At 39.7% G+C, this 17,296-nt stretch overlaps 1 long non-coding RNA gene across 1 annotated transcript; it reads right to left on the bottom strand.

Moving 5' to 3' along the window:
- Positions 1–9,619: 9,619 nt before the first annotated feature.
- Positions 9,620–16,251, bottom strand: LOC148190333 (uncharacterized). The gene is made up of 2 exons (XR_015777385.1): positions 16,117–16,251; positions 9,620–11,630 (listed from the first exon to the last, which is right to left on the bottom strand). It is a non-coding gene; the product is annotated as an uncharacterized LOC148190333 (long non-coding RNA).
- Between the last annotated feature and the right edge of the window lie 1,045 nt (positions 16,252–17,296).

A 17,296-nucleotide genomic window follows, 5' to 3' on the forward strand; every position in this document is an offset into this window, starting at 1 on the left:
TGGAATGAGATGCCATGTGATGGCAGCCCTCCCCAAAATATAGGTTATAAAAAAATGACTGGCTCATGATCACCATGGAATATGGAATATGTACATTTTTAGGGAAATACTTTTCGTAGGAAAATAAATAGTGTGCGAGAATAGCCTGCACACTTTTTTGGGGCTTTTGAGTTTGTAATAAATGTAAAATTGTGGAAATAAGTAAATAAAGGAAAAGGTCACCGAAAATGCCATGCAAAATGCGTCCTTTGCATTTTTAAACTTGATTTTAAATAATTTTAAATAAACTCTTAATCTTTGCACTTCTTGTCTGCACTTTTAATTTTTAATTTAATGTTTTAAAAATAATTTAGTTATTAGTTTTACCTTTTATATTTGATCTCTTTACTGTTTAATTGTAAATCTGTATTCTTTATTATGTTTTTGTATTTTATTGCTCTCTAAAGCACTTTGAATTGCCTTGCTGTATGAAATGAGCGATACAAATAAAGCTGCTTTGCCTTGTCTGTGATCTTTATGGGCCAATGCAGGTCAGCAGGTGCTCAGGTGTCGAAACAAAGTGAGAGTGTGACACAGACCCTGAAAGTGTGTGTCGCTCGCCAAAAGTGTTTGAGTTGGAAACCTGCAGTCAGTAAGCAGGCGAGCGTACAGCCTGTGGCCACTGATGTGTCGGCCGCTGCAGCAGCCTTGCTCGAGGGCACCTCACTGATGATAATGAGAGAAGAGCGAGTACTAATCGCTTACTTTCCCCCACAAAAATCAGGGCATCAACTCCACCTGTTAGGCACCACAGAGCTGCTGAACTCGGTGACCGTCTCCTTAGGAACTGACATTTCTGACTGCAGTTTTCACGTCATTGAAACAAGTAGGTTATTCAAATTGAACACTTCCTGTGACTCTTGAGATGTTTCTTGGGAAGACCTACCCACAACAGCTCATATAAAAGCTTTCCTGTTTGCACAAAGGCCATTGAGAAGGTCCTGAATTTGCAGAAACATTAATAATGTGCAAACAAAGCAAGACAAGGTGACTCGGGTTACCAGGTGGAGACACACAGCTCGGTGATAACTGCGGTATCTCTGTTTGTGATGGCGTGCAAACAGTGACTGGTTAGTGATAAAGTGGCGGTGACTTTGAACAAGCAACCAACAACTCCCACACAAGGGCTGTAACAGCGTTGGCGTCAACATCAAGACCAACGTCCGGCAGTAAAATGAAAACACGCGGTGAGTCAAAATGAGAGGACAGAACCAGCTGAAGCAAAGTGTTTCAGCAGACTTTATGGGATTTGTTTTGCTTTTGTTTTTTAAGCCTTTGAAACCTGAGTGAATTGGCTTGATTTCTTTCAAAAAGATGGGAAGAAGGCGAAGAGAAACATAAAAAGAAATGACCTGAAAATTAACGAAGAAATTAGTGATAAGTCCAAGAAAATAACCTGAAAATTATCACCAAAACAAACAAAAAAAAAACAAACATTCCTACCGACAAGCACATAGCCATAGCATCATGTGACCTAGAAAAACCAAAAAAGTGTTTCCACTGCTGTTTTGCGAATTATGGCTTTTTCTAATCGCCTGAAATATCACCTCACATGAGCTTAAAAAACCTTTTTGCATTAAAATTTTTTTTTTTTTTTCAAAATGGACGTGTTTCTATTAGGTGTATTTTGTGTAAATTTAGTGTATAAATTCAGGACTGGAGTGTATGATACTAATTACTTTTTCACTTTGTTGTGTTAAAAGGCTGAAAAATGGTAAAACACATCGAATATGAACCAAGATTCTGTAACTGCATTATATTTCTCACTTTAGCTCACTGTTTAACGATAATACCAGATTGTTTGTTACCGGCTGTGCGCATATTGTTTTTAGAGAACTCGAATTATGACAAACACCAGCGGAAGCATTTATTTGTCTGGTGGGGTGCAGTGCATTCTGGTAGTTGCAGGTTTTCTACTTCTTGAGCAAAAGGGAACGTCACAGACCTTTTCCTCTATATTCTCTGGTCATGTGGCACCAATTTCAAAAGCTTTCGCATGTTTTTTGCAGCCAAGAAGGCCCAATTTTATGAAAATAATATCTATGATCGTATTAAAATATATATAATGTATAACAAATGTATGCATGGTGCATCAGGCCTTTCAAATGTGAGCATGCACATATACTTGCGGGAACACATGTGCCTGGTGGTAGGTGGACATGTATTTGTGTGTGTGCATGCATATATTAGCTGTCTTCCTACAAGCATTGCACTACACTGAGGCATTTTGAAGGCTGAATGGAGGAGTGTAGAGGAACAGGGAGGGACAAGGTCGCTTTCAGAGGAGGGAGGAACTCAACACATAAATCCTCCAGCTTCTCTTTGATAAGGCTTCAATTCACCAGGGATCATGTACCATGCTAATAGCTGCCTGCCTCAACCTCCCAGCCAGCTCACATAACACACACACACACACACACACACACACACACACACACACACACACACACACCACCAGCACTTTCACACAAACACAATAAATGTAATATGTGCAACTTATGGAACTGTCACTGTTTATGTCCACATAAAAATACACAAAAACACACATATGTACAAATAAATCTAACCATAGTAACACTCACACATGCACACACAGACACGCACACACACACGCACGCTCCACACCCCCAGGCCAAAATCAGGCCACTTCTGTCATGAGATGTTCACACAATTAAGTCAACCTAATGCGAGTGGACAGGCACCCACTGTCATGGCTGCCAGACACAATATGCTATAATTACACATTCACTAAATGCAAACATCTGAAAATGTTGTCTTGTGTTAGGACTCTGGAGCCTGAAAGAATAAAAGGGGTCCAGGGTTACATGCCAGAATCTGAAGCAGACCTCGTGGTGCAAAACTTCACTCTTAACACCACAAACTACAGCTAACACTCGGCCTAATTCAACTGTGGATGAGAAATTGAGATTTTTCTTTGGAGATTTGTGTTTTTGTTTATCCTTTGAAATTTAAGCAAATTGACTTGATTTTCCCAAAACATGGAAAGAAAGCAATAAGCGATGAAAGACAAAATGACCCCAAAAATTAACAAGAACTTGCAGCATGTTCTCATTCCAAATCGTCACAAATTACCGCTTTGCAGTGACGACTTCAGAATGAGAACAGGCTGGAATTTGGTTAAAGAAAGCACAATTTTAAAAATTTAAATCATGATAAAACTCTTTCCCCTAGCTTTTTTCTTTTTCTCCCTAGACATTTTCCCCAACATAAAAAAAATAATAATCATTTTCTTAATCTACACATTTCTTGCAACTCGTGGAACATTAAGCAAGAAAAAAAAGTACAAGAAAGTAATTTGAAAATTTACAAAGAAACAAACAAAGAACATGAAAAGCTGCTTAAAATGACGATTCTGTAAATTTAAATGTCTAATTATGATAATATACACATAGTTTAGTCTGAGAAATATATCCCTAGCTTTTAAGAAAATAATGTTGCTAAATTTCTTGAAATTTGCAGGAAATTTCTTGTCGAGTTTCTCATTGCCTTTTTTCCCTGTGTTTCTGAAAGAAATAGTACCAATTTGTTCAAAGGTTTAAATACCTATGAAAGACCCATGAAAGCAGCACAAGAAAAGTGATGTTGCTCCAGGTTTCAAAGAGTTGAACATCTTTTTGGGTTTTGTGATATTTCATACAACTATTTTCAGTATTTTCCACTTTCACCAAAAGCATGATAGTGTTACACATCCAGAAACCGTTTTTTTGAATATAAACTTCTCCCCGTTTATTGTTTCTTCAGTGTGAAAGCTGCAAAACCAAACCAAGTTTTCTGCACGACAATGCGTTTGAGTTGAAAGCGGGCTCACTTCATTCAGGGCTGTGGGTGTTGCTCTCGGCCCTGCGTGCATTCAGAGATGTTAATGCAGGCTGCAGACAGATGTGATTCTAAATAGCACCACACTGTGAGCCTTCACTATAGCTCACCATGACCCCCACGCTACACTTTGGACGAGAAAAAACACTAGAAAATTGATGATTAGGAGAGAAGCGTGGCAGAGCCTTTTACTGTAATGTAAAGAAATCTGCAGAGTGGGTCGGCTCTTCCAGACTCGTCCGGTGCTCGTGTGTGTCTGACCTCTCTGCAGGGAGGAGATTAAATACAGCCAGTAATCACTAATTCACTGCAGCCTTGTGTGCTGAGGCGGCAGAGCCACACCTGACTCTCAGCCTCCAGTCCCCCCCTCCTCCCCGCTGCAGCATACCCCCACTGACCAAGTTATGATGGCAGCCCCCCCCCTTGAATACCCCCGGCGTGGCCTGACTGGAAGGTGAAGGGGCATCCCAGGAGGGAGTAACGGCGAGTGCTGACCACCCACCACACGACCAAGCACTCCTTCTCCTCTGTGTCGTGGCTGGCCTCCTGGGCAGACAGCTTCCAGCACCAAAGTGTGGACGCCGTCCACTTTGTGAGACAAACGGTCCCCAGCCTTCTGTCTGAGGCATCGTCTGGACTGGTGCTTCTACAGTCACGCTAGCGACTCTTTTTGTGGTTTAAACGCTCATTGTGAAACTGAAGCACACTGAAATTCTGACCTGATGATGGCACCACGGATGTCTGCGTTAAACTGGATAGTGAAGACTGTCGAAATGTGCCAGTCCATCCAGAAGATGCTGAGATACTGAGTGAAAGCATTAACCTGCTGGTTGTTTGATGCACCACTTTGTTTCAGACTGAAATATCTCAACATCTGTTGGATGAATGTTACAACACTTTTCACAGACATTCATGTTTATCAGACTATGAATCCTACTGACGTGGAATCTTCTTGCTTGTCTTCTGATGTCTCGGACTGAGATGAAATGAGATGCAGACACAGATGAGAGCTGCACGTCACGTTGCCCTGACTTCATGCCCCTGCCTAACAGAGCTGCTGGGATGCCTGCTGTCTTTTTTGGTGCATTTCAATTGTTTGCTCCCACACAGCATAGTGGGATACCTGCAATACAGGCCAAGCTGGCAGTGGAACAAGAGGATGTAAAAATTCAAACATTCAAATGGTGCTCACATCAAGACAACCACTCAAGCTGCAGCACCAACAACTTTGTGAACAGCTCTGCTGAGGGAGGTGCACCCAACAAATTGATATGTATCAAAATGCACACACACACACATACACACACTCCTGAGGCAACAGGGCTTTGGGGTGATCACATCACAAGAAATTTTATAGTAGTAACCCCCCCCTCCCCAAAAAAAAACAATGCTGCATTCACATGATGTCAGAGGGTCGTAGTTTCTGAGTTGCAAAGTCGTTCTTCCGACTTTGTTGTGTTCATGAGCTTTTAGGTCGTAAAGTGGGAACAACATAGAAGTTACAAAGATGGGTCGCACTTCAATGCAAAGAACATTTAAACAAGAGGTTGATAGCTGTTTTCAGTTTATTTTTTGTTTTCATATATAATCTTATTTTTTTAATATATATATTATATTTTTATGTTTAGTCATGGTCACTCTTCATGGAGCGGTTAACATTAATTCCATATTACACTTTACATGTGATCAAAGGCTCTTACCATTGACCAAACATTGACTTTTGCCAGCCGTGTTTATGCATTTCAAGTTTATACATCCTGTTATAAAATAATGTTGTTATCAATGTTAGTTTACTTGCCTGGCATGCTTTACCGAGTTGTGACATTTGCATGATGTTTCAAGGCAGCAAAAACTGTGGAAAGCAGTGAAACAGTGTCAGAAATTTACCACAGAAAAATTATATTTTGTCTTTAATTTTTAAGTTTAGTTGCTTGTTACATATAATAGATGCAGATACTAAAATACTACTAAAAGTAAATGATAGCTACTAGGAACAAAATAATGCAATATCTAAATTTTTTTTCAGTCAATTGTTGACACTGTTTTCATGATTTCTGCCATTTCTGTTGCTCTGAAATGTTGCGCAAACGTCACAACTCGTTAACTCGGGTATCATCAAAATTTCTCAAATTCCCACTCAAAATTATGACTTTGGAGGACTGTGTACTTGCTCTTAACTTGTAAATACAATACTTCCAAGGAGCACATGAAGGCAACCTGGCAAATGATTAGGAGGCAAAACCTGCAAAGTTGATCTACTGACAGCACCACTTTCCAAACAGCACGTGAGGTCCAAGGCTCAAAATGTCACCCATCTAATCAAATCCAGAAATATTCAGACTGCTGTTGTCCTATAGTTTAACATTGTTAACATGTTTCGGGTGAATCTGTGTTTAGCATGACAATTGATGCGACATAAGGCTTCCTCCGACACTCAAGAAGTGTTGGACAACCGAGACAGTGAATGAACTGTGCCACTCCATAAGCTGTAAATGAGGGCAATAGGAGCAACAAAGAATACATTCCTGAGACAAGAGGGTTTCCACCGCCTGTTCTCAAAGAAAAGGCGAGCAGACGCGCCTCTATAAAGCATGCAGGGCCCTCTCACTGGGAAAACTTTTAGCATTTTATGCCACTCCCGAACCTCTCTGCGTCAATTGGCCAGAGGGAAGTGAGAAAAGTGGTTATTGCAGGTCTGAAGACTGGCCACGGGGGTCCTGACTTTCAAGGTGGTCCCATTAAGGATCATTGGTTTTACAGTGCTCCCTAATAGGCCTCACTTCCTGGATGACCTAAACTGTTACTTTGATTCGAGACTTACAAAACACAAGCAGAACATGATGGTTCCCCTAAGGTTCATTTTATTCACCTGATGACAAAAAACAATACGCTTTTTTAGAGGCTGTTGTCACTTTCTGCAGCACAAATAAAAATGGCTCCTCAACAAAGCAAAATGGGTCTATTGTTGCACAAGACAAAGGTTCAGGTACCAGAAACCAGTTTTCTAGACACACACACACACACACACACGCAGAGGTCAGATAAAGCGGCCACTGACACAATCCAGTCAGTGGCATCTAAGGAATCTTAACAGCATTTTAATGGCCTGGAGAGCCAACAAAGACATCAAGAAGAGGGTGTATGTGTGTGTGTGTGTGTGTGTGTGTGTGTGTGTGTGTGTGTGTTGAAGTGGAGGTCTGATAGTAAATAGAATAAGGAAGCCAGAGTTGTACGTTGTCTCACAATACTCATGGTCAAGTCTATTGGTCATCACTTTACATTAAAATGATTTAAGTTCGGCAGTTTATTTAAGAATACAGATTTATTTGATGAGGTTTCATTGGTCAGACGCAGATATCAGTTGTGATAAACCATTGGCATCACAGCCTTACATGGGAATGCTTCAGGCACGAAATGTTTTGTGGCGGTTTGGCCTTTGGTTCACACGACAACAGAGTTTTGGGGGCCTGAAATCACAAACTTTTGAAAGTCACGGCTGCATTTCGTGCACACATGCGTACCTGCATGCATACCTAAAACGTTCCCCGATTGTACTTACATATATTTTCATCAGTAACCTTGTCAGTCGAGGACTTTTATGAGAGTATTTTTACAGTCTGGTACTATTTAAGTGAAGGATCTAAATAGTTACTCCACACTGCAAACTGAGCTTGCACATTTAACCAAAAAGCTTGGTCATTACACTAAATAAGGATATATTTAATGTCTTTTATGTTATATGATCCATTCACATTCAAATATACTTTTGTTTGCCAAAGAGTCATTCATAGATATAGTGTGTTATCCTACTTTGTAAATTTACTCTTGTTTAGGGTCCATTAGACCCCAGAGGACCTAAACTCCCTGTCAGACCCCGTACGTAAAAATCTGTTATAACCCCGCGGTGAGAGCAATCTAAATATTTGTGATTTGGGAGGAGTTCTGCTGTGTGTGACAACCTGTCAACATCAGTCATATAGTGTGGATGAATATTTAGTGTATTTAAGCAGCTTTTGTACACTGACAAAAATATAGACTTTTGTTCTTGGTCTCATTTTTCACATGTATTAGTTATAGATCTAAGACTTTTTTATTCACTCAATAGATTCATTGCTCCAAAATGCTGTTTGCAAATGTGTTGATGATGCAGGACGCCTCCTGCCTATGTGCTGAAAATATCTGAAGATTTCTGCACAATAACATCTGTGCAGTGGTTCACTTTTTTTTCAGACCATCATTAGAGCATACAAAATCTATTTTATTTATTCTACTTATTTTATTTATGTAGTATTCATTTTATATCCTTTTTTTATTTTATTGCTTTTATTGTTTTTGGTCTTTGCATTTGTAATAATCTATTCTTTTATTTGTTGACATTTTGTGCCCTGCATCCTGGATTATTTTTCCTCTTAAGTTATTACTGTTATTATTACCAGGAGTGGTATTATTACTATTAATATCATGATGATGAAATGTTCACAAATGCAATTTAGGAAAATTAAGAAAGCTTTGATGTGTCCTCAGCATCAAACAGCACTCATTCAGAAGGCGAACAAAAGCCATCAAACACACAGAGTCAATCCTGCAGCCGTTACAGAAGGGTGAGAACAATTCACATCACCACTGAAACAGCCTGTGACTGCAGTGAATCCCAATCTATGAGAAAGACCGCCGCATTTTTAGTGATGCCACGGGTATATTGACTTGAGCGTTTGCGCTTTCTGAATGTGTACAAGTTTTAATTTGCAAGAGTGGTGCGAAAATCTCAGGTGAAAGATAAAAAAAATGATAGCAGCGTCGGTGGTGTTTCATTAAGCAAACCTCCTCTGTCCCTCCTCCTCCGTCCTCCAAGTCTTATCTACGGCCATTTGTAGCCGCCATTAGCATTGAAGGGCCTGGTAATCTCTAGCTGCGGGGAAGGAAATTCACTTTTCAAAGAGCCGAGGCCATTCTCTGCTGTCCCTCGTACCAGCTCCTCCCCTGTCGCCTCCTCCTCCTCCTCCTCCTCCTCTCCTGGGCTCAGAGCCTTTATGTTGACATCTGTCCACCACATTCCAAACACATCTCCTCATCCATACCTGTTGGTCCAACATTACAAAAAAGACTCTTCACTGCATGACAGTGACACATTTTTACATGCTGCAGTTGTAAAATTGTGATGTTTTTTGATTTACATGTCTGTCTGTGTGTGTGTGTGTGTGTGTGTGTGTGTGTGTGTGTGTGTGTGAGTGTGTGTAATCTTTGCTGATCCCTAAGAGGAATTTTTTAAAATCACAGCTTCCTACTACATGACATTTGTGATGCTGGAAAATTTAAACTCCACTACACAGTCCTGTTGTGCTGCTCTTATTTAGGCCTCGTAACCTGCTAACAGTTCAACATTTGAGTTTTCCCTCAAACATATCCTGTTTCTGCCGTGAAGGCTTCAAAATAAAGGTCCTGCAAGATCAAAAGAGGAAATGGGATTACCAAAATAAGAGATTATAGAACGTTAATTTTAATTTATGTACAGAAATTATTTACCCTTTAAGGATCATCTACAGGGAGGTGGAAGTGATGGTGGATGGTGTGACATCTGGGCGAGACGACTGCCAAGCTGTTGACCACTGTTCAACACCAGCGAAAAACAAAACAGGTTGTGTTTTAGTGACCCGTTGCTGTTTTAAAGGTGGCATTTTATGCACTAAACATGGATGTTTTTGAGTGACCTATCACTGTGTTTCCACTGAGCACCATAGAAGCATTGGTTTTTGGTTTTTTATTGTAGCATCTCTGCATTTCCTGCCAACCACGTTAAACACAAAAGTACTGAATTGATAAGTTTCAACATATCCTCTACATAATAACATGCAAATTTACCATATCAGTGGTTTCTAAAAACATACAATGCCAACATTTTTTTTTCTGTAGATTGGGTTGAAATGATCACGAATACAATTAAAGTGTAACTTCGCTCTCAGCTCTGAATGTGACTCAAGCCTTTGCAAGATTTAAGAAAACATGCTTAACAGCGGGGGAGGGGAGAGATGGGGGGTGGATGTGTGAGGCAGAAGTTAATTAGGACTTGATCACATTCTTTTTTTTGATGTAAATCTCATTAGGTAGGCAAGATAAGACCCAACCGTCGACGCTTCGTCAGCATTGGCCCTGCAGAATTCAGGGCTTATTAAAACAGGAGATTTTTTTTTAGCCATTTTCAACCCTTGAATTACTGATTTTCTTTTTTTATAAATCTGTTCAGAAATGTCAATATTAAGTTTAATATTATGTTGTTTTTTTTAAAATCACAGTACAGCCATATCATTTCATTTACAAATGAGGACGCTCCTGCAGGGCTGAAATGATCAGAATGATGTCAGAATAACCTGAAGCTTCCTGCAGACTGTGAGATTTTTGCAATCTTATAAGTTTAGTGCAAACCAGCAACATCATTCTGAACCCTTTGACATCTGAGCATATTGGCTTGATTTCTTTCAAAGGCATGATAAGAAGAAGGCAATAAGCAACGTAACAAAAACTAGTTAGAGAATAAGCTCAAAATTTATAAAAAAATAATATGAAATTTACCTGAAGATAAGCAAAAAAAGAAAAAAAAAAGTGAAAAAAAACAAGAAAATGATATTAAGACAGTGTTGAAAATAATAATAATATTTGTTTTTTTCGGTAACATTCTTACAGATATTTAAATATAATTTCCCCAGATTTTTGATAACAGCCAATTTTCAGATCTGGATGGATGTGTATGATGGCTTTTGGTATCATCCTTGTAAGCAGAAAGCACTGACAATGCGGTGCTATTTCACGAGTTCGGAGTGAGACCGGGCTGGCTGTGGAGCAGTCATTGCAGAGAATTATAAGTTAATTAGCACACTTGAAGCCAGGCATGAAGACATAATCAATGTCATATTCAAGGCTGCAAGAGAACTGAGTTTCTGCAAAAGCTCTAGATTTCCATCCGTATATTTAGGCTGTTTGCATGTACAATCCCTGGGAAGCACAAACAATCTTCAGTCTCAGAATCAAGTCTTGTGTGCAGAGTTAAGAAAAAAGCTCAAAGACCACAGTGGATTTTAATTTCAGTGGTTTGATGCTTAAAATATTCTTCTTCTCCCTTCTCGCCCCTTTTTTAAAACGTTCCCATCCAGAACAATATACCTACAGGCTGATTCACACCCTCTTCTCTGCACATGAAGGTGAAAACAATCAAATTTCACTTTTGCTCCCTGTGAGAGGAAAAAGAACAATGACTGCTGTTCTCAGTTCTTCAGAGTGAGAAAACAGGATCAGAAGTATATATTTCAATAGAGAGTTATCAGTTATCATAATGAAACAAGGCGAGAACCAACAGAGAAATCAAAGAAACAAGCAATGACACTGAACTATCATTCAGACTAAATATTTGATGACACATACAGTATATCTTATTGTGGAAGCATTATGCAGTGCACACAGATATTTTTGTATTTTTCCATCTTTTGAGCAGCTTCATTGGTGCATGATTGACATTCATTTCTTTCTTTTCAGAAGATTCAAAGGCAGAAAGTCAACAACAGATGAAATGTGGAAGAACCGGACTCGTATCAGTTACTCATGTGTCACTTCTTCAGGCTGTCTCCGATTGGCGACTCCTCTGGGCCTCGACTTCTTGAACCATTTCTGACCAATAAAGATGCACAATCCATGCCACAGGACCCGCCTGCACATGAGGAGGACCAGCAGCACGACCACGAGATTCCCGGAGAACATGGTCCAACCTACAACGCATACAGCAGTTTATCAACACAAAACGATATCACAATCACTCAGTCTAAGTGTGCTTCAAACATTCAAGGAAACAAACGGTGGAATTACATCTTTTGCTTTCATCACGTGATGCCACGGGGCCCAAAAAGACTTACAATGTGAAAGAGATGTCTGTGCCTCAGTAGACACGTTTTTATCAGGATTTGATCCATTCAGTTCAATAAATTACAGCATTGTGCAGATATGGAATGATAAAATGCAGGTGATCAAAGTTCGCTTATATTTGCAATTATTCCGTTCTCCACATCTTAGCGCTCTCTGTGATGGCAGAATTCAGAACATGTAGAAACTCTTGTCTTCAGACACGTACATGACATTTAGTGTTTGATACAGGACATGAATCCTTTTGTGATTAACCTCTTGGCCCCCAGGACACCCCAGCTATCAACATCAGAATTATGGTCGTCATAAAAGTAATTCGACATCGTTACAACTGACAAGACACAGTTTCAAAAGTTTAAAACTAGCAAAATACAAAAGCTGTCAGACATTTAAAACATTTAAACAAATCTCTTGGTTAATCTGATCTAAATGGAGATGAGAACAAAGGCGGATGGTAAAATTACCCAACTGTCCATTGTTGATGTTTATCCAGGTTTTTTTGTGGGAAAATTAAATTTTTTAAGTACTTGTTAAATTATGATCTACTATACTCACCATAATCGTGATCAACATTTGGGGGCAATCACTTTTGTTTTTTTCCCTCAAATTTAAAAGGTGCTGATGACTTTAAATTATTTTGGTGAGTAAGATGTTAAATAAAAAAAAAAAATCTTGCAGCCCGGTTCCAACATGTAATGGAGAGCCATACCAGATGAGGCTGTCGTGTCGGTAGGAAAGATGTTACGGGTTAAGGGCAGAGTGTGTTGTGTTTATTGGCATCTAGTGTTGAGTTTGCAGACCTGAAACTTCTCCTGTGTGCCCACTATGGTAGCAAACATGAAAACACAAATGGCCCTATCTGGAGCCAGTGTTTGTCCGTTCTGGGCTACTGTAGAAACATGACAGACTCGAGCCTGCTCTCATTCAGAACTTGTAAAATAGCGCTGCTCTTTTGGCATTAAGTATGCAACGTGAAAAGGCAACATTTGTGTGTGCGTGGCACGCTGCTGTATGGCATCAGCCGAGAATGCAGCTGGACAGAACCAGTCATGTTATTATACGCAGGCGGCCAGCGAGACAGCCGGATAGCACCTGCTGTGTCCAGACGATACATGTATGTGCACGGGTGCCGTCAGCTGAGAATCAGGCCAGACGGAGCTTATCGCATGTGTGTGAATCGTGGCAGGATGGCGACAGGTTAAACCATGCCAGTGATGACATATTAGCAGCACAAGGGCGCCTTTAGGGCACGCGGGAGGATGGACGTTCATGCAGGAGTCCGGTGTTCGCTTTCCGTCTGAATGCGATGGGCTTTTCTGTGTACACGTTACCATGTGCTCCCTTTCCCAAATTCTACGCATGTGTGCCAGCATGTGCTTTTGTTGACGTTCTGGTGTTGGTTGCCATATGCTTTTGTTGCCTAAACTTAACCATAATTCTACCACATGCTTGTTCATTCTAAGGTCATGTGAACACAACAGTTCTTATTTTCATGTGTTATAAACTAATGAAAACATAGTTATGAGTAGAATACCATAGCTGCTAATAGATGCCTCTAAATCCTTCATACTGGACCTTTAAATATTTGATAGTAGACAGATATGGATTTAGAATTTATACATTTCATTTCAAAAATGGAAATAAAAGATTGAGTTGGCAAAGAGTAAACTGGACCAAAAGCTAAGTTACAGTAACAGAAGAAAAAGTAACTCATTACCTCCTCTCTCTCTCTCTCTCTCTCTCTCTCTCTCTCTGTGTGTGTGTGTGTGTGTGTGCTCTTCAGTCTGATAACAATGATAGCTCTGTGGAGGGCCGCTCCACTACAACCCTTGATAGAGAGATACAGAGAGAGAGGGAGCAGGATAGAGAGAGCACGGAGAAAAAAAGGTCTGATTTGTGGAGTGTGCCTCACACCCTCCTGGTGCCCCCCTCTCCCCTCTCTCTCTCTCTCCCTCTCTCTCTCTCATCTCATTCCTTTCTTCTCAGCCACTCTGATGTAATCCAAAGGCCTCCGCAGGAGCAGCTGCACAGCGAACCAACCTTCCCTCCTTCCCTCTCCCTTTCTCTAAATCTCTTTCTCTCTTTTCTTTGCACTTCCAGAGGCATGCAAGGCGAGGCGAGGCGAGGGAGAGGAGGGCGCTCAGACACAATTGGGGTCTTTTTCTGCCCTAAAAAAAAGGGGGCTATCGCCTCACATCTCCTTCTGTCGCCCCTCTACTGTACTATACTGCAGGCGGGTGGGCGGGTGGGCGCGGTGGCACAGTGTCTTGGTGTGCTGAAAGGGCAGCATAAAGAGACAACTGCACATAAATACTGGAGCCAGACAGCAAATGTAGCTGCAGACAAACAGTGGTGGCTTTAAACAACAGTGTGAGCAGGGATGCACTAAATCTGACAATATTCACATTTTCACTTGTAAAGTTGACCCTAAAAGATCTTGAACTGTGACACCTGGGGGAATCAGTTAAACCCCGAACTACAGCCAGTCCACCAACATGTCCAAACAAACTACACATTGTACAGTGATGCTATTTAGCAACTTAATAAAATCCATACACGAGCAGAATATTCCCCTGAATGTCTTCTCTGCTCTCTGTTATGTTGAAGAAAGTCTGAAGCTCTGCTAGCCCCTACAGGCGACAATGTTCATTACACCTCACAGCACACCGAAACACTGCCGGCTGGAAGAAACATGGTGGCTGTTATTCTGAGAGTTGGGTTGAAAATGCTCTGTTTGTCCTGAGGCTGTGAAGCACCCAATCATGTAATAATTTCCTGAAAATGTAATAATACTTGAAAATGTCATAAAATTTGCACTTAACCCAAATGAAAATGTAATAAAATCCAATAATGTACAACGTAATATAATTTCAACAATAATGTCATAAAATGTCCTGACTAATATTGTAATCACTTTTTTTAAACCTATAATATATCTTTCAGGTGGTCCTTTAATAAAAAAAATCTGATCATGCAATAACTTTGACAGCTGAACTGAATATTCAGTAACGTGCAGCGTATTCCTAATGGTGTACTTTTAAAAAATACAAATACCATCCGAGTATCAGTATGTCCATCGTGAAACCAAAAAGCAGTGTTGTTTAATGTTACGTAATTTACATACGGTCATTGTACCTGATATCATTCACGTGTTGTATGTACATCACATTACATTACCATCTTATTTTAACCGAAAACATGATTTTTAATTTTTTTTTTTTTTTTTTAATCAGATCGAGACTGTTTTTTAACACTAGCTTTGTGTTACTTTGTGTTTCAGCTGTGGGTCATGATAATGCACCACTGGGCACATCAAGGTGGCTGTATTTGCCACTCTTTCTCATTCTGAATTTGTCAGATATGCTGTTTGGTCAGTTCTTTCATGGCCATATGACACGCCATATCATGGCGGGACGGAGCCTTTCGCCACAGTATGATATGCTGCCCGTCGGCCAGAGAGCACCTGTCACAGAGAGTGGCGTCAGTTGATGAGGCAGCTGGACAGAACCTTATGCAGCAGTATAATACGCTGCTGATGCTGCAGGTAACAACGAAATATAAGGGACTGGAAAATCCCTGCTGGCCAGAGTGAGGGTGGATGGGTCCAACAAACCCCGGACTTTCACACAGGAGCCCACTGTTCACTTTCCGTATGAATGTTGAGCCAAACCATGATGTTTTCTTCTAAACTTAACCACATGCTTTTATTAATGGATGTAAATTAGAGTTTTTTTTACTGATTGTATTACCGTTTATTTGGTCAAGACTGTTTGAATCTAACAAGCAGAAACTGCACATTTCCTGTGAAAACCGAAGAAGATCTTGAAAAGACATAATGCATATAATAAGCGTAAACTGACATGGGAGAATACTGGGCATCTAATATGTAGATGTGAACAGCACTGACCAAGCAGTGATATGTGACAAGTTGGGATGAAAATGTGAATTTGATTTGACTGCCTGGTAATGAGAACAGATTAAAACTGGCAGGACTAAAACTTATAAGTCTTTTTTCAAAACACAAAATCTGAATAAATTTAAGTTGGGAACTAAATAAACATTATTTGTCTTAGTATACCAGTTGTTCCCCTATCATATATATCAGTATATCAGGAAATACTACTCTGCTTAAAATCTCTCAATGGAGCCAGTAAGATCTTTAAATAAGGAAGTATTTTTTATGTCTTAAAACATTTAACATGAAAAGTTAGATTTAGATTACCATTAACTTCATGATATTATGATTATATATAATTATGTATTGTGTCAGTTATTGTAAGACTGTAAGAAGAAAATGTAAAAAAGAAGAAAAGGTAAATGAAAGATGTTCCTTACCTTATAAAACCAGGCTGAATAAATACCAGTGAAATCCCAGCAGTGGAGCGCGTCGTATATTTTGGGCAAAGCGTTGACTTTCCAGCACTGTTATCTTTTTACCGTTCCATGCTGCTGAGAATAAAAGCCGTCTCACATTAGGCTGCTGTTTCGCACACTGGGGGCGGGAAATGATGTCCTTGGTGTGACTGCTTTGATAAAGTGAATGTCAACAGGCTGCTGATACAGAATCCAGTGCAGCACACTTTTAAAATACCTGACATCAACTCATTATTAGCTTAGAAAGTTATTATGAATGTGCTGGCAAAGAGTTGCAAATTACATAAACTGTTCAAAATATGGTTTATAGACTCCCATTTTAAAGCCTCAAGTTCGGCACTTTGGACGTTATCATGTTGGTTTTTTGGAGCGAGAGGTGACCGTACTGGGATGAGAGGGTGGAGCTGTGGATGAACGCAGGGTGGATCTGTTTCACAGAGTGTAGCGACGCCTCACAGACAGCACATCACTGTAAGCCTTAATAAAGTGTAAACAGGTGAGTTATAGAAAAATTCACCCCTCTACAGTTATGCCTTAAAATAGTTAATGTTGAAATTAGCCATAGAGACCAAAATCGTTTTTTTTTTTTTGCACCAGCAAATGTTTATTTCTGCTGTGAAGTTGGGCATTTTACCATGGGGGTCCATGAGCCCTTTGACTTCCAGAAGCCTAGAAAAGCGCTTTACAAAACCTGATATCTCCACATTTCTAAACCAATGACATGTATTTTAAAAAGCTTGTGACTAAACCTCAGATCTCCATTGGATACATTTATTTCTGATTCAGTAGCAATTTTGTTTATAGGAAGTTTGCAGTGAAATGCAAGTGCATTACCGTTTTTTTTTTTTTTTTTTTACCAATTTTCAGCCCCGGAAGTTGCCTCTTGGTGGTTTCATCACTATAAGTGACTCCTTTCAGACTGCTCATAGTCACTAAACCCATTTTTAATATAAAGATGTTTTTAAGTGCAGCTTTAAAAAATGAGAAAATTTTGACTTTGGCACCCCTCAGTGACAATTAAAAAAAAAAAAACTACTTAAGACAATGATGTTAAAAACAATAAAAAGATTGCAAAAGAGCATCAGTTTATTAAAAAGAAAACTTTTAAAAATACTCAAAATTTAAAAAAATAAAATGTTTT

This window comes from Plectropomus leopardus, chromosome 1, assembly GCF_026936395.1.
Source record: "Plectropomus leopardus strain MGB_pleo_1.0 chromosome 1, ASM2693639v1, whole genome shotgun sequence".
Classification (NCBI taxonomy): Eukaryota; Metazoa; Chordata; class Actinopteri; order Perciformes; family Serranidae; genus Plectropomus; species Plectropomus leopardus.